The sequence below is a fragment of the Bactrocera dorsalis genome, chromosome 6 (assembly GCF_023373825.1).
Source record: "Bactrocera dorsalis isolate Fly_Bdor chromosome 6, ASM2337382v1, whole genome shotgun sequence".
NCBI classification, from domain to species: domain Eukaryota; kingdom Metazoa; phylum Arthropoda; class Insecta; order Diptera; family Tephritidae; genus Bactrocera; species Bactrocera dorsalis.
The window spans coordinates 30,951,196-30,979,028 of NC_064308.1; the positions used below are offsets into that span (position 1 = coordinate 30,951,196).

The 27,833-nt window shown below is 34.5% G+C and overlaps 1 protein-coding gene across 44 annotated transcripts in view; it reads left to right on the forward strand.

Annotated features, from left to right (window-relative positions):
- LOC105231504 (protein pangolin, isoforms A/H/I/S) overlaps nucleotides 1-27,833 on the forward strand; it is a 454,601-nt gene that overhangs the window by 170,093 nt on the left and 256,675 nt on the right. For 17 of the 44 annotated variants that reach the window (XR_007423206.1, XR_007423207.1, XR_007423208.1 and 14 more), the window contains exon 1: nucleotides 514-27,833. The exons of the other annotated variants lie outside the window; for them this stretch is intronic. The gene's annotated coding sequence lies outside the window, so the exon portion shown is untranslated. Of the gene's footprint in view, nucleotides 1-513 lie in introns of those variants that run through there. 44 annotated transcript variants of the gene reach the window in all.

The window sequence follows — 27,833 nt, forward strand, 5'->3', positions numbered from 1 at the left end:
AGCTATCAAAATAAAACTTAACCCAACTATTGTTCCTTCTCTCATATAAATTAGTAATAGTACAGTTTTTTAAGCCACCAGATACTGATACATCATTTCTATGGATTTTACTGATCGGTAAATTTCTCAGATATACTGGAAGTAGTTAAGTGATGACTAATAATATTAATATTGGGTTGTCAAAAAAGTCTTGCGATATTTTCGCTAGTTGGCGCTGAAAGCGCGTAGTTCTAGTTTTATTCGTCGCATCGGACTCGCATGCTATACCATTTTGCAAAACTCATTTCACGCGTTAACACGTGTTTGATTGATTGTCGTTTATTTTAAGTCGTTCGTGAGTTATAGCGTCGTAAACATGGAGCAAAATAAAGAGAAAATACGGCATATTTTACAGTACTACTACGATAAAGGCAAAAAAGCATCTCAAGCCGCCAATAAAATTTGTGCAGTTTATGGACCCGATACAGTTTCCATTTCCACCGCACAACGATGGTTTCAACGTTTTCGTTCTGGTGTAGAGGTGGTCGAAGATGCGCCACGCTCCGGAAGGCCTGTTGTCGAAAATTGCGATAAAATCGCTGAATTGGTCGAAAGAGACCGGCATAGTAGTCATCAAACCGTTATAAACCATTTGAAGAAGCTTGGAGTCACGAAGAAGCTCGATGTATGGGTGCCACACGAATTGATTCAATAAAAATACCGCAAGACTTTTTTGATCACAAAATATTAAAATTAAGTGAGATCAGTTCAGGTCTACTTTGAGCTTTCTACGCAATATAATGATTTTCGGGCGGATTATCGGTCAATATGTTAGGAATAAAGCTTTGCGTTGCATTATTATTTTAGTTCCTTATTTACCATTATGTATATATAGAAAAAATACGTATCACATTTTCTCCGTGGTTAACTCCTAAACTACTGAACCGGTTTTAGTAAAATTTAGTACGCTGTGTCTAGTTTGATCTAACTTAAATGATAAGAATCAAATTTTGAACTAAATGGACCTTTCCGCCGCTTCTGTGTTAACTTTAATTCTCATTCATGTTCATTTGATTTATATGATACACTTTTAAAAATAATAATTTATTATAAAGTAATATTAAATCTTACCTGTTGAAAATTTTCTTTCAATAGCATCTCTGGTGAGGCCTACATTAGAGTATGCTTCTGTGGTTTGGAACTCTACTCACTAAGTCCATAGGATAAGTTAGAGTCCGTTCAAAAACAATTTTTAATTTTTGCCTTAAATCATTTGCTTTGTGATTCCAGTTTAAATCTTCCCCCTTACACTAACCGTTTAAAACTTATAAATCTTCCGACACTCGCTAGTCGTAGGGAGATGCTTGGTATAATATTTCTTGTAAAACTCATGAATGAGTCAGTCTGTAGCCCATCTCTCTTATCTGATATTAATTTTAACGTTCCCGCTCGCTCTACCAGGCAGTTTAGACCCATACTTTTAAAATTTTCTAGTACAAATTTTGAGTTAAACGAACCATTCCGCCGTATATGTTATGATTTCAATTCTCATTCCAGCACATTTGATCTAACAGACTCACTCTTTACCATTAAAAAAAATATTTTATCTACTTTTAACAATAACATTTAAAAATAATAAACTTTAATCTAATTCTTAATTTTCGCTGTTGAAATTTTTGTTTTTGTAGCTGAGCAGCTTAAGATCGCAACGTTTAAAACTCTCTTGCCTTTTATGACTGGGCTAATTCCGCTCGTTCGCGGATTGCGCCCCTCGCGTCGGTTGGGCGGGAGGAGGGTAATCGTCAGGTATTATTATAACATATACAGGGTAGGCCATTTAAAGTTGACACATTTGTTTCTAAAAAAAAAGAACACAAGAAAACAATGTTTTTTGTTCATTTCAAAAATAATTTATTTTGGCCCAAGGGGATTTGTTTCAGCTAATATTTAAAAATTAGATCGCGTAAATGGGCACCTTTAGCTTTGACAACTAAATGCACTCTTTTTTCGACATTTTCTATGACTTTGGCCAATGTTTCGGATGATATGGCGGCTGTTTCACGTCGAATGTTGGCTTTCAGTTGAGCTAAGGTCTTTGGCTTATTAGCGTATACCTTGGATTTCAAATAACCCCACAAATAAAAGTCTGGTGGCGTCAAATCTGGTGATCTCGGTGGCCAGTCAACATCACCATTTTTCGATATCAATCGCCCATTGGCCCATTTGCCAAAATTAAGGCGTCGCGGATAATCAGCTGGGTTTAGTTTTTGTGCCATTTGAATTTTATATGGAAACATCTTCAAATCTTTATGAATTATGCGTCGGAGAGTGGTGCGAGATATGTCTAATTCCTGAGAGCGGCGATAACTCGATGTCGATGGAGTCTCCTCAATACTGTCTCGTACAGCTTCGATATTTTCATCAGAACGTCTTGTGCGTTGTCTGGATGCATGACTGGCATTACTGAGATTACCGGTGTTCACAAATTTTGCGTATAAAGACTTAATTGTGTTCTTAACTGGAGCACTTTTCACTTTATTTTTTTTGCGAAACGCACGTTGAGTTAACACAATTGAAAAGTTATTTTGAATATAAAGCTGAACAATTTCAGCGCGTTCTTTTGGAGTGTACTGTTCCATGGTATAAATTGTCTTCGAATGACGCTTCTAACGCGGTATGACATTAGCCGATTTGTCAGCGCTGTTAAAAGTTACAGCGTTGCCAGATGGGTCAACTTTAAATGGCCTACCCTGTACTAGTGGATCCGGGCACGCGTTTCTGTGGTATACATTCTGTAATAAATAAACTATTGAATATGAAAATTTTATTTACGAATAAAGGCGAAAACGTTTTTTTGGTATACGAATCCAAGAGACTGTACTTGAATTTTGAATATGTTCATGCAAATGAATTTCGTTGCAAAAAATAACGAATTTAAGGCTGCTTTCTCAATGTCTGGTTACCAGCCTTCTGTCCTGTTAATAGAGTTGTTCAATATGTGTGATGGGTTACTGAAATTCGGGTGAAATGTTTTCTTGAGAATAATATAACCTTTTGTCCAAAATGAGTTGAATCGGCCAATAGTACCCTTAACCCCATATACCAGGGATGGGCACATTTTTAGCCCGCAAAGTTAGCAAAGTGCACACGGGGGCTAGATGAGGGGAATATCAGTTTACGGAGAGAAGGGCATAACAAGTTGCGAAAAAAATCAATCACATTCCTCCGTAATTTAATGTTCATCGCAGAGTGGTTGCGGCCATGGATAAATTGATACGAAACTCTTTGATTCGAGAGAGCGCTGTCAAAGTCCACATTTTTTATAACATTTGCCAATGATGCCACTATGGAAGAAATGCGTTAGGGAATTTTTAGTAAATGTTTTGGGAGTTTGTAATTTTCACACCACCGCTGAGGTATACAAAAGGCGCGTTACCGAAGTTAGTTTTGGGTGCTCGGTTCCCCTATAGGCCTATATCACTCATATAGGTACAAAATAAAATCACAACATTTATTAGTATTTACGATACTTTCTACTAGTATTACATTTATTTGTACGTAAATTTATAATTATAGTAATATTTACATCTACTACGTTACTCCAAACAACATATTAAATTGGATCTATTAAATATTACAATACTATTTACTAAATTACATTACAATTCGCAAGTATGATATATTTTTTATCATGCAATAAATTGCATCTAAAACAATATCAAAATAGGCACAATTTATAAAAAAATATTTCTAAATTTCACTAAATAACTATATTTTTCTACTAATTAAAATTATTTACGAACCTGGATCCATCCTTCTCCTTGTTGGGGAAAAACCGTCGCGCTCCTACGCATCCAGCCACACACTTATTTTTAGTTCTCGGCATTTTCCTATAATACGTTAGGAAAACATAATATATTTATATACATGTATTTACGATGGCTTTAATAATACACTTACCAACTTTATTTTTAGTAAAAACAATTATACACTGTATTTTTAATAAAAAAAAGACACTATATTTTCACAACACAATTACTTATGTACTCCACAATGAAAAATAACGAACTTATTTTGTCAGTTATTTTTAATGGGATTTTGTCTGGCAGTTCATTGTTTTGCTTGTCACCTGATTCGTAGCCCATGAACTTTCAGTATTGCCATACATATTTTCAAAACTATAAGAAATCATCAAATAAAAATATATTTGCGCTGTATGGCATTATTGATTGAGAGTGGCTAAGCACCAGAGACCTGCATTGGGTATGATCGATCCGGTTTGATCAGCCTCGCTCAAAACGGTCACAACTCAGCACAGCGGTTGCAACAAAATTGTTCGATCGAGTTTCGTGCTCAAAACGAAGGAGTTCGATCTGTTGATTGGATTGCTCTGCTTACTGATTGAAACTGATTGTTCGGTTCCGGTATGATGATTGGAAATGATTGTACAGAAAAACACGATCAAGTCCAACGATGCACGAAAACTCAGACATCGATCAAGTGTGCGTTTGAAGTGATTGTGATTGAACCAATCAGATCGAGAATTGCCCTGCGAATATGTATATACATAGTTCGCATGTACATATTTGTGTGTTTTAACGAAAACAAGTTGCGATGCATAAAATTAACCAAAACATTACTGCATATATTTCTTCATTTGTAACGCTTAAAACTAAAATTCAATTAATGCTTAAAATTAATAAACTAAGGTAATGCTTAAAATATTAGGGAACACAAATTTCAAATTTTTATCACTTCTTCATTGAGATCAACAAAAACTTAAAATTAAAAAAAGGTAACAAACTTGGTTTCTTAATAGCTAAAACTTTTAAAAAATGAATGTAAAAACAACAAATTATCAACTGAACATGGTCCGAGCCTATTTCTTTTTTCAGTTATAATATTTCCAGCTAAAGAAAAAGAACGCTCAGCGGCTGCGCTGCTGGCAGGAATCGAATGAATTTGCAGTGCTATTTTTGTTAAAAATGGGTATTTCTTTTCATTATTTTGCCACCAGTCAATTAAATTAAAATGTTCATCCATTGCTACTTTTTCATTGCAGTACCTTTCAAATTCTTCCTCAGGCGTCTCTGCGGTTTGTGTGGAATTCCGTTTTATTAAATGCGGGAAAAAGAAAGTGTCGTTGGTTCTATTCCCTGCTGAAACTTGGCTATTGGTATATAAGGTACTGTCTGAGTCAAATGAAAAATGTGTTGTCGATGAATCCGATAAAGGTGTATTTGGACATGCTGATTGATTTTCTGTCAAAATGCGAGTATTGCAAAATAATTTTATGTCTTCTAAATCATTTGGCTGCATATTTAAAGCCGGGGGATATAAAAAATATGGAACTTTGTGCCATATACCGATGTTAGGGAGCCATATTTCATTAATATTATTTATTATATTTTCTTTTAATGTTAAAATTACCGGTATTTCATCGGTTGCCGGCTGACATAGATTTTTAATTGTTAAAATTCCTGGCAACACATAGCTCAGTGAAGGTGCACTGCAAAGCTGCAGTTTTTTAAATACAATTTCAAAATTCTCACACATTTCCACTACCGCTTTAACAACAGTTATGTTGATATGTAGAATTCGTAGGCTTTGTTCATTCTGCCTTAAAATGGTATTCATCTCTCCAAAATTGTCAATAATCGACTTGAGCATAAAATAATTGGAGTTCCAACGTGTTGGGCATTGGCTTTTTAGAGAAGTGGTCAGGAGATGCTGCAAATTTGATTTTTTAAAATATTTAACAATTTTTTTGCACGATTCCAACACTTCTGCGAGTTCTGTGGTGGCAGAGAACGACTTGTCCAACACATTGTTAAACAAATGTCTGCTACAATTTAGTCTAGAATTGTTTTCTAAGGCTTTTAAGATATTTGTTCCTCTATCCGTTACAAACTTAATTTTTTCAATATTCGAAATATCAAATTCATTGAATAAACTCTTAAGTTTTTTTAAGATGTTGTCGCCTGTTGTCCTTTCGAAATCCATTGATTTCATTCCCAAAATTAGGTCAAAGAATTTGAAATCCTTTTGGTAGTGGAATGTTACTCCTAAAAAGTTGCGCTTTACAAAGTTGTCCGACCACATATCAATTGTTGCTGACGCGCCACCACTGCTCACAATCTTATTGATTTCAGCCTTTAACTCTTCCTTCTTTTCATTGGCGCATTTCGAGACTTTACGTGAAATGGTTGTTGGATCCGGTAGCATATCTTCCACGTCGACGTGCTCGCCATAAGTTACACCGATCTTAATAAAAAACTTTACTAGCTTAACAAACCCAGAACCGCGCACAGCTGAAAATGGCCGACAGTCTTCTGTAATCCAATTTGCGCATTTTTCAATGGTCTCAGTTTTGTCCAACGGTGTGACAGTTTTTAAACTTTTGGATTGCTTTAAGTTTTTGCAGCAGCTGTGCCTATTTAAATTTGACATTTGACTTGTGCTGTACTTTAACACATTGCGACATGTGCGACAGAAAACAAATTCTTTTAATGTACTGTTGTCCGGTTTTAGTATTTCAGTAAGTATATTCCATATAAAGCTTCTTCCCTTTCGCTTTCCAGATAGTGTGTACATCCCTTTTGCTATGTTGTCAGCAACACTCTTCGCCGATTCGCTCTCCATAATTATGCTATTTAATACTTATAATTATTATTATTATTATTTACGCCACCGATTATTGAGAACACTGCAACTCAACTTATTAGTAAGTGCTGTATGTATTTGCTATCATAATATATATGGGCCATTCCATCAATTGGCGACATGGTTTTGTACCCGTGGTTCTCCGATTTTGACGAAACTTTAGAATATCATAATATAGACTAAAATAAGAATATCTGTAAACTTTTTAGTGGCCAAAGTTGCTCCATTGATTTTTGGCGCGTACTTCAAATTGAGATCAAACAAAAAAATGACTTTTTCTTTTATTTTTTAACGACCTCAAAATTGAGTGAAAAAAATTTTGAAGTTATCCATTTTTATGTAAAAAAATCTCAGCTTTCTGATAAAAATATTTTCAGAATCCAAAAAAAAATTTCAAAATCCAAAAATCCCGCTTTTTGTGCTCTTCCCTCACTTTTTTTTCAAAATTGACATTTTTATTCGATTCCTCGTTAAATTTTACATAAGAATCAGTGTTCAAAAATATGGGAGTTTGATCCCATGAACAGCAAAAAAAATTCAAAGTTGACGCTCAAAATCCAAAAAGAAACATTATTTTCCAAAAAATCCGGTTTTTTGTGCTTTTCCACCAACTTTTTTTCAAAATTGACTTTTCCATTCGATTCCTCGTTAAATTTTACATAAGAATCAGTGTTCAAAAATATGGGACTCTGATCCCATCAACAGCAAAAAAAATGCAAAGTTGTCGCTATACGGTGCATATTTTTTTGAATGAAGACAGTGATTTCTTTTAATCCAAGTCTTAGAATACAATTTACACATTTACCTCTTTCACACAACCTTCTAAGCGAACACACTGCGGCGTATAGCGACAACTTTGCATTTTTTTTGCTGTTGATGGGATCATAAGAGGAGAAAGATCCCTTTTTTACAAATGTATTTAAGGGAAAAATAAGATTATAAGAAAAGGAGAAAGATCCCTTTTTTACAAATGTATTTATGGGAAAATAAGAATTCATATTTTTGTACTACTATATAATAATTGTGGCATAAATTTTATATATCAATTAAAATAATAAATTTAAAATGAGCAAAGATTCCATCGAACCACCCGGTATGACCAAACGGTATGATTGTGATCGATCGGAATGTTAGCAGCATTCTCGAACATTCTTTGTTGCTCACACAAGGCGTTCGATCGAGAAAAATCGTTACGAAACAAGCAACAGTGATTGAAACTGATTGTTCGCTTCGATCACGCTCGCTTACGATCATTCATTTTTGTTGAAGCAAAGTTTTCCGTCACAAAAAATCTGCGTCAATGATCGGGTATGATTGAAAAAATTGTGATCGTTGCAGCTCTCTGCTAAGCACACAAATACTCGTAGAATACAAACGCTAATGGCAGAAACATCTTCTCACTTCGCCACGAGCGGCAAGAGTTTTGTTCTCGTTTTCATTCGAACAATGTTGCCATTACTCAATACGCATATGTAGTTTTGTACACATCTATGTTTTCAATTATAATTTTTCATAATAAAAAATATCAAATCTAAAATCAAACTATTAAAACTAGTTTATATATTTATAAATAATAGCATTCGATTCTGAATTTGAGTTATTTTAAGAAAATTTCAAATATATTGAAGACAATTTTTATATTTACTACAGTATATCGAGCCTGGCAACCCTGCGGTATGAGAGAGCAATCAGCTGATATGCTGTTTACAATGCTTACGACACGACACGACAGAACGACAGTGAACTGAAAATGGCGTTGTGCATCTTACTACATGAACATTCGAAAGAATGCAGCACGACACGACAGAACGACAGTGAACTGAAAATGGCGTTGTGCATCTTACTACATGAACATTCGAAAGAATGCAGCAACATAACAATGGCCGGCATGTACACAAGACAACGCAGTTGTCCATTTTGCATGTACACAATTTCGTTGTGGCCATACTAATACCTTGCACTTCAATAAAATTTTAACATTTTGTTCAAAGTGAAATTTTTTATGCAAAAAATAAGTAAATAGGTAAATTTATTTGTTTTAATTTATCAATTGTTATTACAAATGGTAAAATAGAGCTATTTTATGCTTTTATTTGTAAAATAACGTCAAGTTTGTAAGAGCTGTAAATAATTTTACATTTTACATATTAGTGGTATCACCACTCTTCCTCATCCCTCTATCTTCCATTCTATTGTCAACTCTACTGTCGTCCTACTGTCGTTGGCAAATATAGGAGAATATTGAAGTTAGAGAGAACGACAACTGTCGTTGTAGTCGTGTCGTCGTCAAAATAACAGTGTCCATAAGAACGTGTGTATTTTAATATTTGACAGATGTCGTTTGTCGTCTGTCGTCGTATTGTGTTCAGCACTTGAGTCGTTGGAAATTCTGGGAATGGCGGGTGATAGAAGGGTTGTTGGGTAATTATGTATTTACATTGCGCTCTCATAAGATTCTCTCATAAACTGAAGTTATTATTGAAATTACTTTTTATAAGGAAGTTTAAAGAAATAACCTGGTTTGAAACTTTTTGCTTCGAAAATTATATATAAGATAAGAAGTAGGTTATCTGATTTAAATTTTTGTACTTGATACAATAATGCGTGGAGCTATAGCAAATGAGATTAAACCAAACATATAATTTATTAGACATATTAAAAAAATGATTACTAAAATCAAATATTTATTATACTTTTTGTTATTTGTCTTACATTTTATAAATTTATAGTAGTTACAAAGAATCTTAAAATTGTTAGGCAATTTTACTGTTATTACCCACAGTGCAACTTCCCATATATGCGTGCGCTCTCATTTGTAAACATGGTGTGGTAAAATACGTTGCTCTCACTTCCCTCTTCATGTTTGCCCGCGATGATCCCCTCACCTAGCCCTCAAAATGTGCACTCGTGCTCGTACGGGCAAAATGCCACTGAAGGCTGATATGCTCATCCCTGCCATATACCATACATACCTAGTATAACTTTCAGTTGACTTTAAGCCACAAATATCGGCCAAGGTGGAGGTATTTTATTAAAAGAGCATATTTTTCTAATAACAGTGTATCTTTGTGACTTTACACCATATAATTGATATTATAAATTTTTAAACATTGCACACTGGTCGATTTCATAGGCCAAAAATAAAAAGATAAAAGTTTGAAATTTACCACTGTTTGTACAAAGCTATTTCTTAAAAACCAGTAAAGCTAACGATAAATACACTTTAACATACGAAAAGCGAGAGAAGTGAGACAATAGAAACACGCGGACTTTGAGTGAAAGTAGCTTAAAAATTAGATCTTGTAATAAATTAAATTGCAATATAAAATCATGTTTAATCGCTATAAATCGAAAAGAATATTGAGAAGAAAGGTATGTGTTAATATAGTATAGTATAATAATATGTTGTTTTATTATTTTAAAACTATTGTTTTATAAGTGCCCTTTTGAGTGGTATGTTTTTCTTTATACATCGATTTCAGGTATACAAAAAGTTGTGATCCCTGTCTCGCCCTCAAATGGGTCAAGTTTGCTTATATAAGTAATGTTTTCTAAGTCGAAGCTTTTGATTTCAGCTGCAACCTTTTGGTCCTCTCTTCGTTATTCACGTTATTCTACCAGTCATGCCATTTTTGTGTGTTATTTTTCATATTTTTTTCTATTTACGTGTATGTATATACGTGTAAATTTTATTATTTTTTATGTTTTTTTTCGTCATATATACTTGAGCTTTGGTTTTCATTTCAGCATTCTCTCATTTTTATCAAATGTTTGTTGGCGGAGTTATAGGCGGGAAAGGGACATTTTAAAAAGCTTTAGCAAAAGTTTCATTTTTATATAGGCAGTAGAAGTATGTTTACCCGCTGATTCCATACAAGACTGATCACTGTGCATCAGGCTGACTTTACTCCATATGCAATATATTTATATTTATATACCGTATTTTTAAAATGGCTTGAAAATAAGTTCTCAAGTATACCTCAGCAATTATTAATATAGTAATAAACTAAGTGAGTGTATGACTTTGAGTTAATATGATACCAAGTTTGATTGGAATCTATTCACGATTCCGTCGAACAAAGAAATTGAAGTACTCACTGATGTATTGTCAATACGTACAGTTTTCTACAAAATAATAGAAGTGCCTATACGAAAAATGTGTTTTGCTTAATAATTTTTTAAATCACAATAACGGTACACATAACGGGATACTAGCAACAAAATACAAAACACATTTTTATTATGTTGATCGCTATTCTACTTCTACTTTGGTAGTTCTCGGAGACACTTGTTATTGTTTTCCACAGAGTGTTAGATATTTCGTTTTCAAACTCATCCCTAACATAAAAAATATTCACAAAATTAGAAAAGTAAGTATGGGTTCAGAATCTAGCAACAATTTTAATTAGTTATTGTTTTATTTAATCATTGGGATTTTCACCAATGGGTAGAGGAAAGCATTGTACAGAGGGAAAGCGAGAAATTACAAAAAAATTAAGAAAATAGGAAAAACTTATAATGAGATCCGAGAAAACGTATAATGCTCTCCTCAATTGCATTAAAATATAGGAATATAAAAATTAAACTCGTGGACGAAAGCGCAAAACATCCCCTGCAGACAATCGCAATATAGTACTCTACTGAAAAATCAATCCCGTTGCATCAAGCAGTAGCATCCGTGACGAACTACATTTTTCAATTAAGTGTTCGTAAGCGTTTGGTGCAGAACAAATTATTTGCCAGAAGTCTATGTACAATTTGCAAAAGAGAGTGGCTAAATGGAAAAACATATTGTGGTCATACGAATTCAAAATTGAGTTATTTGGTAAAACAGGCTCTAGGAACTTTATTCGGCGGTCCATTTCACTTAATTAAAGGCTTCATGGATCAAAGGGCATGTGCCAAAATATTAGGTGAGGTGATGTTACCAAATTCCTCATGGAATATGTCATTGATATGGGTATATCAACAAATGACCCTAAATATTCTAGTAAGTGCGCACAAGAAGGTTCAAGGTCAACGCTGTTGAGATTATTCGATGGCCTGCTTAATCTCCTGACCTCAACTTCATAGAAAACCTGTGAACCGATATCAAGAAAAGAGTAGCTGAAGAGAAACTAACGAATTCGAAAGATTTATGGCATGAAGTGAAAGAGGCTTAGAAAGGAATACCAATAAAACGTGTTCAGGATCTCATAGACTATGCCTTGGAAATGTGATGCTGTGTTAAAAAAACCGTGGTACATAATATACTCATATTTTTATGAGGAACTAGTTTTTTATTTTTTTTTACAGACTGCGATATAAAATTCTGTTATTTTTTAATTGAAATATATGAAATGTTGAAATATTAATAGATCTTTAGTAATTTACATTGTGCAAAAATTTGAAAATAAAAAAATTTTGGTAATGAACATTACAAGATTCGTTTTTCTCATGTGTTCACTCCTATTTTTTGTGGAGAACTGTATATATGTATATATGAATGTTGATTCAATTTAAATTTAACCTATAATTCATATGTTAGCTTGAATTAGTTGTAATACAGTACATACGCATAAAAAGTTCATGTACTCTGTACAAATTTTTACCAAAATTATTTTTATTATAATGCTGGAACATTGAAGTCTTTACTGCTGTGAAACGTAACACAAACTGTTCTCCTTTCATGGCACTACAACCGTGAGGCCATCCGAGCCTAGAACAGAGACTTCCGACGGTTGCTTCTATCTTTTGCGAGGTCATGCCAGTGCAGATAAGTCGCTATCACATGGTTCTTCCGTTGAATGGGTGGGTCGTTTTCCATACGAACGTCAGGGTCCAACCAGTGTATTCATAAGATTTTATGCGCTTAATATACAGTTATGGTTCCATTTTCTTCGATATCCATCGTATTTTAAATGTAAACATTGACTCTGCGGTTCAGATTATTATGTTGAAGAAGACTCGTCTGGTATCGACTGGAATGTAGAGTTATTTCCCGATTTTGACGAAGGTGATGGTTGTGCTCAACGTCATTCTGCGTAAACGGATGAGTTTCGCAGAGATACCAATAATAGATATAGCCTCGAATAAGCAGTACTGTCGAAAGTAATTTTGAAGGTGGTGAGTGTTGATCTATTTGTCAATTTACATTGGTATTAAGTCTTCTACACAATACTTTCCTTGCTAAAATTTTTGAGACGAACTGCTGCTTTTAACGCTCACGTTTTTCTACATCTTCGTCTTTTTGTTGAAAAGACTTCCACTTTCTATATTAAATTTAACAAAATAGTATTAATTAAATCCAAAGGTTTGAATTACAATAATTACAGTCAGTAGAATCGGTTGTTGAAGATCTCAAAGCGAAACTGCCAAATGAGAATATTACAAAAAATTTATTTCTGGACTATAATCCTAGTCAGCCTATGCACACCATTCTATCAGTAATTAATAACCTTGAGAGACGACAGCCGTAATTAGCATTAGCATGCTTAATTTGTATTAACTTGCGCATTTCATCCATGTTAATGCAAATTAGTAATGCACACAAATTTTTTGCATTTTTGCTAGTTTTTTACAGATGTCGCTTAAAGACTGTTGCCTTCTTTGTGTTTATAGCATCAGAGGTAAGCAGTTTTTATATTGCTAGTTAAAGTATGCGCAAGTATATTAACACAAACAAATTTTAATGATTAAAAGATGACAGAAAATAAACAACGCACAGTTTGCTACCCATTTTCCAATGTTCTTAACTTTTGTCGCATACTTTTTTCCCGTTACAATCAAGTATTGCTATTAATTGCTCTTTATTATCTTTTAATGTATTTAATAATAAACAATTTTTTTTATTAAATCTATATTCATTTTCCAAAAATACCAAAATTGTCATTAATAATTTCCTCTTATCCATTTTTATTTCACTTTTTTTAATAAATAAACGAATTTCACAATCAGCTGACTAAATGGGCAATTCTGTCACCATAGCATTTCTTAATGCGCATTAATTTAGCTCGTTTGTCATGGCTAAAACTCTGAACAAATTTTTATAAATACCCACCGTGGCTTAGAATTTATGTATGTATATGTATATGTATATGTATTTCACGCAAAATAAGTAATACTCGTACAACAACTAGTTTAAATTTTTGTACCACAATCCAGAAAACCTGAACTATGCATCTGTAGTTAGATATAAATGTGTATATACATACATAAATATACAATACATATGCGTTATTATAGGCTTTTTCCCTCAATAACCAAAATTCACTGAGGAATGCTGGCCAACTGTAGTCAATTGTACCTATGTATATGTGTACGTTTCCATATACATATGTATGTACATATCGCAGATATTTTGAAACTATCAGCAACGATAGATTTGTTTATAGTACGAGTATAATTATGTTTGCAATTTAAAAATGTTATACTTTTTCTACCCCGTATGTTTTACTTTTAATTTTGTTATTCGCCATATTTTTCACAGTTCACCAACCAGTGATCACTCGTCCTTTCTCATTCTCACTCACAGTGCACTTTTCGTTTACTTATGTACATAAGAAGTATATCTACGAATATGAACACGGTTAATAGAGTTTTTGATTTTAAAGTTGCATTGTAACTACCGTTGTATAACATCCCCTTTCAAATAGCTGCAATTTATTTCAACTGCTTTCTCTTCATTTATATATGTGTCCTTTTTCTGTGTATACTAAGCCTAATGTTAAAAAAAGGGGAAGATGAGAGATCACGGGCATGCGCATTGTTTTGAATACCCGTTTCAATGTTAAAAGAACGCGAATTTCCTTAGTGAAATGGAAATATTTGATTAACATTGTTATCGGTGGTTGCATCGAGTTTGGCCAAAATACGGGCATTAAGTTGTTGGTTATGTTTGGTCTGTAGTTATATTTCATGCCACTAAATTTATTCAGGTTTGTACTTTGTTTTACTATAATCTATACGCTTAATGTAATTTTTTTCGACACATATTGTGATTCTAGATATATGTATGTACCCTAATCAGTTTATTTTATCCATTCTTAGAAAATCCTAATGTAATAAACTGATTAATAGCCCTGACAGACGACAGCGCTAATATGCATTAGTGGGCTTAATTTACATTTATTTGCGCATTTGACCCATGTTAATGCAAGTTTGTAATGCACAAGAATTCCGAGTACTTGGTTGAATTTACTACATTTGAGTAGGCAACACTGCTCAAAAATGTCCGATTTTTGCTATTTATTGACAGATGTCGCACTTTTGCTATCCATTTTTCCAATATTCTAAAACTTTTTTGCACACTTTTTCCGCATTACAATCAATTATTGCTATTAATTTCACTCTATTATCTTTTAACGTAGATAATAATAAACGAATTTTTTCGTAAAATTTATATTGATTTTCCAAAATTACCAAAATTTCTTTTAATAATTTATCTTATTCATTTTTATTTCACTTTTTTTTTTAATAATGAAACAAATTTCACAAACAGCTGTCTAAATGCACAAGCCTGCCGTCTATCACCATAAAATTTCAATTCGCATTAGCGTTGCTTAAGGCGCATTAATTTTGCCCGTCTGTCAGGGCTATTACATTTCATCATTCAGAGATGTTTTTACACTTGAATGATAATAAATATTTCGATAACAAATACATATTAAATTTTCTATAACATAGTCAAAAAACATAATTATCAATAAAAATAGATGTTGACTTTGTTTCATAATATTTACGAAATTTATGTAAAATTGATTTATTTTTAACCTTTTCGTTTTTGAGTTGCTTACAAAATATAAAGAAACGACAATCGATTAATATCTGTGATTATCTCTATTCAGTATATTGGAAATTGCAGACAAGAGTTCTTTTTAGTTTTGTGACCTGCTAACTACCAGGTCTCATATTTGAGGCAATATTTTGAGACTAACGCTAGAGACTGTTTAGTGAATAGTAACTAGTCACAAATTGAGATTTTGCCTCAAAATAACTCAAATAGAGACTAGAGACTGGTTACAGAATCCCGCTATTACATTTATTTCCCGTAATTAAAAACAAATTGGCAACACCAAACTTTATTCTTCCTACCTGCCGTTAGAGGTCGCCATATTAAGGATTTAGTGACCTTTGTCCTTATGTTGTGCAAAGGGCGCTTATTTGCCTGTAACTGTAATACACCCAACTCTTTTTTTACACGGATTTGAAGTCACACGGCTGAGAAATTTTTTTTTTTGTAAAAAATGTTTAATCTACTACAATTTTTAAATCACTGTCTTGTAATTATGTTTGCCCTTGTTATCAAGTAGCGACGAATAATTATGTAGCAATCTAAATATTTTTTCCTTATTTCTATTCTAATTTTTCTGTTCTTAGTTCTGGATTAACAGATTTCTTTTGTTTTGTGCTTAATCAACCAATTTTTCACCTCTATGAATTATGTATTTTAAGTTGTAATGCTCAATAAAATCCCATATGAACATACAATTTGTATGCATATCTGAAATTGTATAGTTTTCAACATTTTTTACACGCTTTTTCGAAGTAAATACTAGTATAGTTTTTTATTTAATCTTACACGCGTTTCGGATGACATGGAACGTATCCCCCCTCTTTTTTTATAGGAGACGGCTGCTTTTTACACGGATTTCTGAGGAACGTATCTACCGTGTAAAAACAGAGTTGGGTGTACAACAACCAGAATGTAAACCATAAATATGTTGCTCTCAAAGTAATAGTAGTATACATGTATGTACACATCGAAGCTAGCAGTTTGGAAGCCTAATAATGATTTTTGTCAATGATTACTTACTAGGGGTATTCTCTTGCTCTTGCAAAACCCGGTGCACGGTGCAAGAATTGCAGATTTACAACGGCACAACAACAAACACACGCAGAAAAATAGTTGCAAGGGCTGTAAAATATGTCAGACCAAAACCCATGTATATTTGCGTGCAATGTCACGCAAAAATAAAATTGCAACCCTGTTGTGGTTGCCATTTTACATAAAGACATATTACGTCTTTAAATTGTTGAGAAAGGTAAATTTTAATTAGATTTTATAATTTCTATTTAAATTATAAAGTTTTGTTACAGTTTTTTTTTTGTTAAAAATGTATGCAGAAGCCAATTCACAATAGCCATGCACAATAGTCATTTACAATAAATTGACTGAATCAGTCGCTCATATATCACTAGATTCTGCAATGGGTGCTCTCGTGCCCTTGTATATTTCGGTGTAGTATTTTTGCAATCTGCAATCTTGCAAGAGCAAGAAAATACCCCTACTGTGTGTTCATACACTGATTGTACTGGTAATCGGGTCATCTGTTAGTTTTGCAAGTATTCGTAACATCTGAGAACTATAACTCATGTGTACGCATAGTTGTTAACTTTTAAATTACAATAAGCGCCAAAACGGCATAGTCATGAAACATTTTGCATTTGTTAAAAGTAAAAACACAAAACATGCACATAACGGACAAATCATTTAGTATTTGTAATCTGTAAAATTTACAATAACTAAGTCTCCCTATAATACTAAAAATCACAACTGAATTTCAACTGTTGTTAAGTACTTAATATTTTTGTTAAATACTAATTATTGTTTGCTACGATAATATAACGATCATAACGAATCTGTATAAAAATGTATTTATGAAACAAGATCAAGAAAAAGCTGTAACTTTGGCTGCACAAAAGCAGTAAGCTGTCTTCGATTCGCCAATTATAAGCGTTTTCTCTTTTGTCAAAAAAAATTAAAATTAATTAAAATACAAATTTTTTTCTTGCATTACTTACGACTCAAAATCCATTATTTATAGAAAAGAAAAAGCGTCATGCGTCAGAAGACATGTTAGCGCAGTGTTGCACCACAAGTGCTGATCGTTTTTATGTCTTTTTAATTATAAACGTTTTCCATACAGAATATGGATATGGTGATGGATCAGTTCGTATGGCAGCTATCAGTTATATGTATGTCCGATCTGAACCACTTATTCGGAGATTGGACCATTGTTTTGGACAATAATTCCTGCCAAAATTCGTGTATATACAATTGCAAAATAAATCATCATCAAAGCTTTCCATCAAAAGACACGATTTTGACCGACTAGATTGTAAGGCAGCTATATGATAAAATAGTGGGATATGGGCAGTTCCAACAAATAAACAGCTTCCAGACAGGCAGATGGTAATTGCTAACTCTACTCAGTTCGTCATGCTGGTCGTTTATATAGTATAGTATACCATTACAAGCTTCATAAGGGTATAAGAAGAACTGAGAAGGACATTGGGCACTAAACCATATTTTAGGGTGATTTAATTTTCAAAAGAAAATAGAAGTACGTTTTCATAAGTTTTAGCCAGTTTGGTAACTTGAAAATATATATGTGTGTATAGTACCAACATAGTGGGACTGTTAGGAAGCAAAAATAAAAAAACCAAACACTTCGACATTAAAATTCTTCACATTTATTTTGAGAATATGTATGTTAAAAATTTTAGTACAAAAGTTGTAGAGGGTTACCTATAACTTTGCCATGTATGTTAATTTTTTTCTGAAGGACTTGTTTGCAGGAACCAGGAACCGCCAGGAGAGGGGCATCCTTCCTTTTCGCGAACTCAGATCGCCCCTATATTATTTAGTTTTTCATGTTTGCTATTTTGCCTTTCGTTTGAATAGGCTTAATCAAACTATGATTTTAATACTTATAATATTTGGTGCCTTACGGTCCATTTAGCTCTTATACACTAAGCGAAATAGTTCTATTGGACAAACCAATTAAAACTCTAGGCATTCGCCAAATTCAGCGCTCCCTCTGAACTTATATTGCCTTAATTACAAAACGTATAACTTTTGAAAATAATTAAGGTCATCCTGATCAAACCATCCCTTTATAAAAAATGAAGATTTCTTAAAAATGAAGATTTGACATATAATTAAGCAGCTGAATATTTTGAAATGGTAAATAAAAAGAATTCAATTCTGTTATTGCTCACGAATAGGTGAATAATTATTAAAAAGAGGATTCGCTTTTACTTATATAATATTACGATGACAATAATGTTTGGAACAAAATTGGTGTGCTGCACACAAGAAAAAGCTAGTCAGTCAAATTCATTTGAACTTCTTAACATCAGGTAAGCCAACGTTTTGCAAATTCAAACGAGGTTAGTACAAAAACTGTTGCTAATTTTGAATTTTCGGCTTCGTGTATTCGATTTTCGATTGTTTTGTTGTATGTAGTCGGCCATTTTGAATATTTAGTTTATTTTTGACAGCTGTTTTGCTTGAACGCGTTTTGGTCCGTCTTTTATACTCGTATTGCATATTCCAACAAATGAATCAAAATATTTTCCTCAGGACGTTGCTATGCTACGAGTGAGAAGTTAAAATTACTTTTCAATTTCTTTGAAGATTGGAAAAAACGTACATTCGTTAAGAAACACAAAATTCGTAATACTTTCTGAACAAACATTGTAAGTTATTGTCGTTTACAAAATGAAGCATTTTTATTATAAACTAGCTGACCCCGCAGCCGTTGTCCTGCGTGAAATTATGTAGTTTGAAATGAAAAGAAAGTTAAATTTATCATTTCATTTTTTTCAATGTAATGCAGCTTTATAAACAACATTTTTCGGTCTCTGTTCCGGTGTACAGAAAAGATGGTTTTCCAACTAGTGAGCACGCTACGGCCATGTGGAAAACATAGCATTTACAAAATTATGCTTCACACTATGCGACTATCTTTAGGTGCTGTTGACTGTCATCTTAAATTCAATTTTCCCTGGAAACGGAATACGTTTGAACTGAACTGAACTCAAAGGAATTCGTAGGATCAAGCATTCTGTCCCTTTGTACTCGATAGGTGCGTCACAATCAGTCGGGTTCCATTACACAGTTTCGGCACATGAAGATTGGGAAACATAATAACGACAGATCCTACTTTGAGACGCAAATGATGCGGTATCATACTAAGCCTGTCCAAAGAATTTAGGAATACCAGTGAATAATTCACGGCGTCGTCTTCATAGTCAAGACGATCGATCGATTTGTATGAGCGCAAGTCTCCCGGAACTTGACTTTGAATCTTCCAGTTGAAGTCAACAACATCAGTATTTTTGGCAGCTAACATTGTGCGTGCACTTAAGGAATCGTAGTTATGATAATTTGGCCAATGTCCGAACATTTGTGATGAGTTCATCCTTCGTGAATTGATAAAAGGAAGATGGAATTGATATCGAACCACCGGAAGTAACAACCGAAATTGAACCATTTCCAATTTTTAGCGAAGACGATGTAAAATGTCTTTGACAATGTCGAGGTTTATATCGAAAAGTATGCGAACTTCATTTTCATTCCAGTGATTACCGTGTTCCAGCATTTTTAATTGCTGGCTTACTTCTCCAAAACTTGCACATATTCCCATATACCATTCACAGTAAGCAATGACTCAAATAAAGTTGAACCCCGTACATTAATCAATAGCAACCGAAGATAGAAACAATCATCGTTTTTTGGGTGGATTGTGTAAATTCGTCCTAATGCATTAGTTGATAAGACACCTGGATGTCAATCTACTGGTTGGCTTTGCTTCCTGCGTAACTATTCGACGATGCATTCCATGTACAATATCAAGGTATTTTCGGATAGAGCAATGTTCTCACAAACACATCACTGACGAAAGTTAAGAAAAAACTTGTCAATGTTAATTTTGTTGCTGGCGATGTTTCAACTGGCTGTACTGTATTCTCTGGGATGAAATACACTCTTTGGCCATTCTCCAAATTAACTGCGAGACGCACAACAGTCGGAAAACGTTCATGAATTGCAAAACTAAATATCCTACAAAGCGTTTTATTGCAGTTCACGTATCGACCGTATCGTTCAAGACCAATAATCGCCATGTTGCTTCCTTTGGTGACGTACTTACAAACGTATTTTATCGATTACACCAAACTGCAATACTCAACATTGACATGAATTTTGAATGTGAATAAGACAACAGTGGCGAATATGGTATGGCCCATGTGTTGTCAATTTCGATACTCACGCCTCTAAATTGAATGCTAAATGTTCTGCCATTGTCGTCTGGTGAGCAACGCCGACAGAGTGGATATCCATCATTTCTAGTTTGTGTTTCCGAAAGAAAAGTACGTGGATACTGTTTCGTGCATTTATTGACAGACATTCAAACCGAAGTGGGGTTGTGGTGTCCGCAAGGTCCATGAACCTTATTGGTTTTCATCACTTCGTATAATAGTGGATCTTTCCTTGCATCAGGAATTGTCGCATTAGTGAATGATTTCATCAATTTGATCTGGTTACACTTCCACCATCCTAAGAAGAATGTGTGCGTGCGGCAAACCTCTCTTTTGCCACTCAACAGAGTACATCTAGCATCTAACAGCACCATATATGCGTTGCTTCAAGATAATGTCCATCGAAGCTGTTGAAAAGTTTTGCTATGACATCGTGACGATCGCTTTCTGATTGATCGCGACCCATAATACCACACGTATATCATCGCATACTGGGAGTACCCGTTCATGTGGCTTGGGCTGCTAATGTATGTTGATGCCAAAAAGAACGCCGACCGATATAAGCGCGACCTCTTCATGGCATCGTGACAAATTTCAAGCTGTAATTGATCACTTTGTGTGAAAAACACATAACATTTTCACGGAATAGTTTTCAAAAATTTTTGAAGCAAACGCCAATTTTGAAAGATTTAAATAATTGAAAAACAAAACCAAAAAATTGAATAAAAACATTTGTATGGAAAAAATTAACTTTTTGGAATTGTTCAATTTTCCGACTTTTCCTCATGAAAAACATACAGGTTCTTTATTTCTAAACCTTTCCCAATGCACGACGAACAACTTCTTAAAATTTCATCAATATTGGTTCAGCCGTTCTCTTAGCGTTACTAACGAACAAACATTCATTCATTTGTATGAGAAAAAGAAAAGGGCTGTTTTCAGGGGTTTTCCGGCAATTATTCGATTTTTTTTCTCCGCAGAAACCATCCCTGAACCTCAACGAACATTATAAAAAAAGAATCATCAAATTTGGTTCAGTCGTATGAAAGTTATGAGCGTACATACACTTTTGTTAAAAACAAAAATCAATATTTATCCATATAAATGAGGTGGTGTGGTATCGACCAGATTTTATCTATTAACAGTTATCATGCACATACTAAAAAGATTTTCCCTAAGTTTCATTAAGGTACCTCAAATACAATCACCAATAATATGGAATAAAGTCAGCCAGATGTCCGAAAATCCTAACATTAGTTACTTTTGGGATCGGTCAAATGTTATTTACTATTTTGGCCAGAAAGATACACTGTTATGAGTAAAACACGCTCTGTAATTTTCGTTGTGATAACTCAAATATTGGCCGATATATCCAGTATAGTATCACCCGGAAGTTCGAAAATCTTTATAGGAGGTATATGGGGTTGCTTTTGCCAGGAAAGGATTCTGCCTAAATTTCGATTTTATATCCCATACATTGACCGATACTTTCGATCAAAAGTCAATTATATATACTGTAGTCCACATATTTTGTACCCAATGGCTTGAACAGTATTTGTTGAACTTGGGCAATTTTAGATCATAAGGTGGCATACTTTAAAGGAATTATTAGTGCAAAATTGTATCCCGTTATATTAATTGTTTCTTGATTTGTGTACAGGAAAGTAAAAGAATCAAGTAGATTTTAAAATGTGTTATATAGAAAGTAGGCGTGGTTGCTGTCGGATTTCACCCATTTTCACTGTGACATAGCTATATGAGAAGAATGCAATGTACTTTATTTAGTAGAAATCGGTCTGTCACGCCGTATCCGTAATATTTGTGGCGTAATTAGTTATTGATTTATTACGCTTTTAGTAGTTTTGAACAGTACCGTTATAAGGGGATCGAGCGGGGTTATCTTCTGATATCAGCCATTTGAGCACTGCGGTAAGAGTTCTTATAGGATAAGTGGTGGGCAAATCGGTTCTTGTACCTTTAGTGGCTTAGTACATTAAACCTATTAGAGGGCGGAGCCATACCCACTTTTTCAAAATTTTTTGCCCACAGCTGCCTTTTGCTACTGCTACCCCTTGGAACAGTTTTATATCTTAATTTAGTGCATAGTTACGGCTTTTTATGGGTTTGCGGTTAATAGCGATTTGTTGACGTGGCAGTGTTCCGATTACGCCCATCTATGAACTCGTAATTAAGGAACCTGTGTACCAAGTGTCATTAAGATATCTCAATTTTTACTCAAGTTACAGTTTGCATACACAGACGGACGGACAGACAGATAATCACCCGGGGCTCAACTTTTCTCGTCATCCTGATCATTTATTTATATGTAACGCATATCTATCCCGTTTAGTTTTAGGTGTTACGTACAACCATTGGGTGAACAAAACTATTATGCTCTGTAGCGACCGGTTGTAAATATATGAAAACATTATCACAACCTCGCCGTTTATTTGCTGTTGGTAGTTATCAAGAATGCATTTTAGGCAATGGGCTGACATAGAGTAATATTTCGTTCTCTCCGAAACAGACAGGGTCGATTGGTATCAATAATGCAGAAATTAAAAACTTTAACCAAAATGCAGTTATGTTGAAAACTCTAATAGGGAACGTAATTATAAAGAAATTAATATAATGAGTAGTACAATAAAAATTATTTTCCATTTTGAACGATATCAACGTGGGTCGGTCTTTTATATTTCGGGTTAAAAAAACAAAAACAAATTTTAATCATAAAAGAGCTTTATTTTTCTTCTTTACTGGCGTAGATACCGCTTTCGCGATTATAGCCGAGTTGACAACAGCGCCCAAGTCGTTTCTTCTTTTTGCAAGGTGTTTTAGCCGTTATCTTTTAAATCAATGAACTATGTAAATGTAGTCGTATATCTCATACAGCTCATCGTTCCATCTAATGCGATATTGGCCGTGGCCAACGCGCAAAGGAGTAAAAATCTTTCGCAAAACCTTTGTGTCGAAAACTCGTAACGTCTACTCATCAGATGTTGTTATTGTGCAGTATATAGCAGGACGGGAATAATATCAATATCAACGGTGTACGTCAGCAGCTGTACATTCTTATAGAAGATTTAGTTCTGCATCTTGAATTATTTTCTACACGAGTAGATTGAAGAAGTCGCACGAAAGAGATTCGCATTGTCTAAAACCTCGATTGGTATCGAACGGCTCGGAGAAGTACTTCTCGCTCCTGACGGAGCTTCTTGTATAGCTCTACATCTGTTTACATAGCCGTAAGGGTTTTGCAAGGCTGCTCCTTTTCGTGCTCTCAAAAGCAGCTTTAAAATTGACCAAGAGGTGGTGTGGGTCGATTCTCTTTTCACGGGTCTTTGCCAAGATTTGGCGCATGGTGAATATCTGGCCGGTTGTTGACTTTCCATGCCTAAAGCCACACTGATAAGCTTCAATCAGTTTGTTGACGGTGGGATTTAATCTTTCTCACAATACGCTCGATAAAGCCTTATATGCGATGTTGAGGAGGCTTATCCCACGGTAGTTGGCGCAGATTGTGGGGTCTCCTTTTTTATGGATTGGGCATAGCACACTTAAATTCCAATCGCTGGGCATGCTTTCGTTCGACCATATTCTAAAAAGGAATGCATGCTCTTTATAAGTCTTCGCCGCCGTGTTTGAATAGCTCGGCCGACAATCCAGGCAAGCCCAAAAAACCAATTTTCCAGAAATGAGAAAGCTTTTAAATTTATTGATCCAAAAATTTGTAGACATATTTTGGCATCTTTTAACGATATTTTAGGACTTAGTATTAGTAATAATATTTTTTTGGAAAGAAACAATAGCTGATCTCCGGGAGCTCCTCTCATAAAAGACGTTTTGCAGTGACCCCTACATCTCTGAACTGGATCCTCTGAAATTTAAAAACCACGAAGATTTCGTTTAAACCTTTTGACAAAATAACGGTTTATAAAAAAAGTTTCGACAAAAATTCCGGCCTTAAGTTTATAAAAAAATTTTTTGGTAAGAAAGAATCTTCGAATAATTACTAGAAAAATATATTTCAAAAATTCGTGTGACAATTTGAGACTAATCGGCTAAATTGTTTTCGAGTAATGTTGGTCACCGACTTTGAAAGCACCATTTTGAGAAAAAACGCGTTTAAAGAATGCACTTCCGAGCACTCTAAATTTCAAATTTGCGCTAAGCGTACAAAAGAGTTTTACGTGCTGAAAAATTTTCCTGTGCTAAAGTGGCCAACAGTCAGTCCAACTGCAGCTCAAAAAGCAATGCAATAAAATTGGCAAAGATCGACCTCAATGTCTTTAATGTCCGTCTAATATCAGTCACAATAAAAAACGAAGGGCATACAATTTAACTTACTTTGAACATTTCTAATTTCTTCCAAAGTTAAGGCTTCTACAATAAACAAGAAAGGAAAGGCTAAGTTCGGGTACAACCGAACATTTTTTACTCTTGCAACTTGCAAAAATCAAAGCCAGGAAAATACACTGACCGACATATTCGACAAAATGCTTGTTAGAAAACGAAAATCATTATAATATGTAGTATTTGGAAGTAGGGGTAGTATTGACTACTTTTCGCAAACCCACATACTATCAACATGTCACATTCTTAATAATCAATCATATAGAGTAAAGTCAACCGGATGTTCGAAAATCCTGATATTACTTATAGGGGCTAGGCCAAGTTTTCGCTCAAATTTATCTATTTTAGACACAAAGATACACTATTATGAGTAAAACACGCTCTCTTATTTAATTGGGATAACTCACATATTGACCGATATATGTGTTACAAAGTCGTCAGGAATTTCGAAAATCTTTATGTACAGGGTTTGTGCGGAAAATAATAGGACTGGATTTAAAACTATTTATTGAACCAATAGTTACAATTCTTTAAACACTTTCAAAATAGGTTCCTTCTGCGTCGATGCAGCGCTGCCAGCGCGATTTCCAAGTATTGAAGGCGCCCGTAATTGCTTTGAGAGCCGACATGCATGTTGCTTGGATCCCCTCTGTCGTCTCAAAATGCCTCTTTGCCTCGTGAAGATACTTTAAGATCCATGACTCGTCACCTGTGATTACGTTATTCAAAAATTGCGGGTCGCTTTCACACATGTTTAAATTTTCTTTGCACATTTCCACTCGCCACAATTTCTGGTCGTCAGTGAGCACTTTTGGGACCATCTGTGTGAACACCTTGCGCATGTTCAAATGCTGACAAAGCCATGAACCACAGATTTTGATAAAACTACTTTCTGGGCAATTAAACGAATACTTAGTCAACGGTCTGAGTTCAAAATTATGCGCACACGAGTCACATTGCTGGTGTTTGTCGAAGTCGCACCTTTCTTCACCAGCGACTTTTCCTGGCCCTGCAAAAAGGCCCGGTGGCACCGAAACACACCACTTCTTGCTAAAGCAACATCTGGGTAAGCCTGTTTGATCATATCAAACGTCTCTGTGGTAGATTTACCGAGTTTCACACAGAACTCAATCACGTACTTCTGCTCTAACGAACGCTACATTTTCGGCTTGCACTACTCACAGAAACACGTCGCGCGACCTAAGGAAAGTATTGGTTAAATGTCAACTTTATAACGGGGTCTAAATATTCGGTACCTAGGGGACCTGGTGGTTATAAGGTGCCACACACTGAAAAAGTGATTCGGTATTGATTTATTGCCATTTTCGTAGTTTTTAACAGTACCGTTATATTTTGGATGGGGTCATATTCCGATTTTATTCATTTTCACGCTGTCGGTAGAAGTTCTTATAAGATTTGTGCTTATCAAATTTGGTTGTTTTAGCTTAAGTGGTTTAGGCGATACATATCGCTCATTTGCTGCAAGACCGGCATAAATCAAAAAACGTGATTTTTGAGTTAATGCTGCAGAATTGTTCGTTATATCATACTTCATGTTGAGTGAAAAATTCATATGAATACCTCTTATATGCTCCGCTTGAGAAGAGGTGTAAGGTTGGAGTCACCGTGTAAGGTTGTAGTCAGTTGAAAACTTTAAACGCGTTTTCTGGAGAATCGATTTTTTTGACTTATGCCGGTCTTGCAGCAAATGAGCGATATGTAAATTAAACTTGTTAGAGGGTAGGGCCATGCCCACATTTTCAAAGAATTTTGCCCATAAGTGCCTCTTGCTACTGCGATCCTCTGTATTTACAGATTCAAATGTCGTAACCTGCAAGACTAAGTAATGTAAAATTGTTTATAAACCCACCAGCAGAAGGAATAGTTTATTTTCTAAAGATTTAGTTATGAGTTTATATATACATACACATATACTAATTTGAAATTTCTACTCCGAACCTGCTTTAGCTAATATTGTTTGTCTGATCTGGCAACGCAGTGAAATATTATAGCTGTTGCTTCCACGTTACTTGTATTATATTTTGTGTCTGCTGTATGGTCATAATAATCTTAGATTGATATGGGTTTATTAATTTTGTGTGTTCTAATTTGATGTTGTAATAAGCACGACGGACTGTGCGCAAAGCTAAGATTTAGTAAGAGAAAGTGCTGTTGATAATTTTATCTGCTAAATTTTGCGATGCTTTTAACCAAAATAGTGTGCTAATACACATACAGCATATACGCAAAATCAGTGTTTGTGTGCATTCTGACACACAGATGATGTCATTGCTCGTTACTGTCGCTACCGAAATGAGTGTGCAGGCGCAAGTTAAGTTTTAATATTATTGTCATTTATTGCGTTTAAGCAAAAGATAAAATGTGTGCTGCTGAGCGACAACAATTGAGATACAGTTGAGCGAGCGAATGAACGAGTAACCGAATGCAGCGCCGAAACTGCCAAACCTAATACAACTTATCTTGCCATAAAATTTAAATAAAGTAAAGGACAAAAGTGTGTAAAAAGTAATGAAGAAACAACGGTGACGCAGTGCCGAGCGCGAAAAATGTGTACTGTTTTTATTGCTATCACTGTGTATACATATATCTCGCGTTTCGATAGTCGCAAAATATTTGTATGTGACTGGTGCGGCTTGGGCAACGGGCGTGCGTGTGCGAAGTAAAATGTTAATGTATTGCTCAAAAAATGTGAAAAATCCATAGGAAAAAGTATAGTAACAAACATTTAAAGGAAGAAGGTTATACCCAAATGCTTGCTTAAAAAACCGAAAATTCCTAAAACCAAACTGCAA